Genomic DNA, 3,139 nt, shown 5'->3' with positions numbered 1-3,139 from the left:
GTTTTAGGAGCTAAGAAGAATTTCCATGGCTAAATAGGGTGTATTTTATTACCACTCACAACCATCTATTTACTTGAACTTCTATTTCCAACTGTGACCCAACTGAACACAAAAGGAAGATCCAGGCCATGCTAGGCTGATTCTGTGATGTCCCCCAATAACCACCTCCAGCTTATTCACCTTCCCCCAGTTATTCAATCACCACTAATGTAGGTGCTGCTGCGAATGGATTTACAGAAATAACTAAGGTCCCAAATCAGTTGACTTTAGGACAAGGGACTATCCTGCATTGGACTGTCCTGATCAGGTGAGCTCGTAAATGATTGGGTTCTTCCTGAGCATGATATTCACAGTGTGACAGGGACACATGTGAGGAAATTTCTTCCCTGTGAGCTTTGAAAGTGGAGAGGCCACGTGGCGGGGAATGCTGGGGCCACCAGGAATCAGGAACAGCCCCCCCACTCCAGGCCCTGATAGCCAGCAATGAAACAAGGACCTCAGTCCTGCAACTGCCAGAAATTGAACTCTGCTCACAGGCTCCACATAAGCTTGGGAGAGGACCCAATCTCAAGATGAGGACACAGCTTTGTGAAACCCTGAACAGAGAACGCATCCACACCATGCCTCATAAGCACATAACATTTTTTCCACTGGAATGAATTTATGAACTGATATGTAATAGTTGCATGAAATAAAATTTTTCCTAACTTTTTTAGTATTTTTCCATTTATGATTTTTATGTGAGTAAATTAAATTTTAAGACAATGAGATTTCATTTATTCATGGAACATAAATTAATTTAGTGCCTACTTTGTACCGGGTTTGTCTTTACATACTGGGAATAGAGCTTTGACCCAAACAGCCCAAAGCCCCTGTGCCCATGTCCCTTACATTCCAGAGGCTTCACAAGAGTGAAACCAACCCATGGGAGCATTTTAAGTGAAAAAATGACAGGACCTGACTCACATTAGCAGGACTGCTGACCACTGTGGGGAGGACAGTGTGGGCAGCAGGTGAGGGGACAGTGCTAGTGCCACAGGTCAGGAGTGAGAGTCCGTGGGACTAAGAGGAGAAGTGGCCTGTGGGATGAGAGGGACAGAGGGAAGGGAGGAGAAGCAGGAGCTGAGGAACAGGAGCAGAGGGAAAGAGTTCTAAAGCAGTGGAATTCTCAGATTTAAACAGTGTTTTATAGATTTTAATAAACATATGTACAGAGCCCAGCAGGGTGTTTTTGTATTTGGTAATTTTTCTTTTTTTCTTCTAATTTAAAAAAATGTAGAACTTGCTCTCAATGTGCAGGTGGGGGTGCTTTGTTTTCACACTTGAGCTCGTTGGCAGCTTCTTCATCAGGCAGATAGATGTCTCCAAAGGACCCGTTCCTGGTCCTCCGTCCCAGGCGGTACTAACTCCCCATGTGTAGCTCCATGATTGGCTCTTGCTGTTCCAGCAGCCTCTATTTCATAATTCATACATTTGTGAGGCTGCCTAAATGCTAATTGCCTCCTAATGTTAATCAGGGTAAAAATACCAAGTGTCCCCCCAAAATACGCACACAGCTTAGATGTGAATGATTCATGAAAACAGGCAAGGCATGAACACTGGTGAAGGGCATTCTGACTAAGCATGTGCAGCTCTGAAGTGATTAAAGTCCTACAACTCCTGGCTGAAATAGACAGTAACAGATTGTGCTTCTTTATATGAGGGGATGTCCTCGACTCTCACACACAGACTCAGGGCTGTAGAACAAAGACAATTTTAAAATACAACAACTCAGAGTCCAAGACACATCGTCTGGGAGAGTAAAACTTGGGAGCGTTGTGAGTCTAACTGTAACACGTTTAGACACATTTATATATGGAGGGGCCAAACTCACTTCTTTTACAACTTAGATTCCTGATCATTCCATATAATTTTCATTATCGTGTACTTTTAAAAAAGGAGAGGCTGTTAATTAATTATGAGATTTAAGTCAGCATTCTACATTCATGATTTTTGTAGCTATTTCTATTTTGTGAGATTTTAACTTGTTTCTAAAGAAAAATTTGATTGCATTATAATGGGAGCAACTTGCTTATGTTTCTTTGAATACTTTGTGCCCTAACAATATTAACAGGCATTGTTTATATGAATATAATTTTTTATGCTATTTGATGAACTTGAAATTTAAAATATTATGTTAAGTGTGGAAAAGCTTTCTGCTGACCCGTGATTTCTTAGAATTATTCCAAGTAATCCAGCTCATCCCATTACTGAATATGTTATTCAAGTTTCCCTAGTGTCTCAAGAAAGAAACCAACTTTATTAAGGCTGATATGCCATTTGTAATAAATTATCTCTGTCATTTCACAGACATGAATTCCCCAAACCTAACTTCTGCCTACAGAAGATAAACAATTTAATCCTAACTTTAGAAAATAAATACTCAAGCATAAAAAAAAGATTCCTGATCATTCAGGGGTTACCAAGATTGTGCTGCCCACCCTAGTCAATAACCAAAAAGGAAACGGGTCTCTAAGAGAGTCTCTATCTATCTGGTGCATTCAAACACAATTTCTCCAGGTTTAAAGAGAAAACCCCCGTCTCTACACCTGCAGTCCCAGGGCGAGCTCACTCTGGCATCAAGTTCCCTGGGGTGAGTTTATTCTAGAAGAGTCCAGGGGGAGAGGAAAGGAGTAGGAGACAGGGAGTCCAGTTCAGGGAGAGGGATTCCGGGGCGGGAAGTGAAGGGGCAGGGGCCGGGCCCAGCCTGGGGGTCTGTCCCTGGTTTCCTCAGACAGCTTCTGGGCAGGGACTCAGGGAGACAGTGTGACAAAGAGCGCTTGGTGCAGGAGAGGGGTCAGGGGAATGTCGCAGCGCCCCGGGGGTGCCTCTCAGGGTGTCGGGGACGGGGAAGCTCAGCGTTGGGGATTCCCCGTCTCCCCGGGGTTTCACTTCTCCCTGTCCCAACCCGTGTCAGGTCCTTCTTCCTGGATACTGCTGACGCGGCCACAGTTCTCACTCACATTGACTGTCGATTTCCAGAGAAGCCAATGAGCGTCGCCGCGGTTCCAGGTTGTAAAGTCCCCACGGACCTACCCGGACTCAGAGTCTCCCCAGACCCAGAGGATGGAGGTCTCGCCCCGAACCCTCCTCCTGCTGC

This window comes from Propithecus coquereli, unplaced genomic scaffold (assembly GCF_000956105.1).
Source record: "Propithecus coquereli isolate 6110/MARCELLA unplaced genomic scaffold, Pcoq_1.0 Scaffold404, whole genome shotgun sequence".
NCBI classification, from domain to species: domain Eukaryota; kingdom Metazoa; phylum Chordata; class Mammalia; order Primates; family Indriidae; genus Propithecus; species Propithecus coquereli.
Note: the sequence above shows the minus strand (reverse complement) of the source record.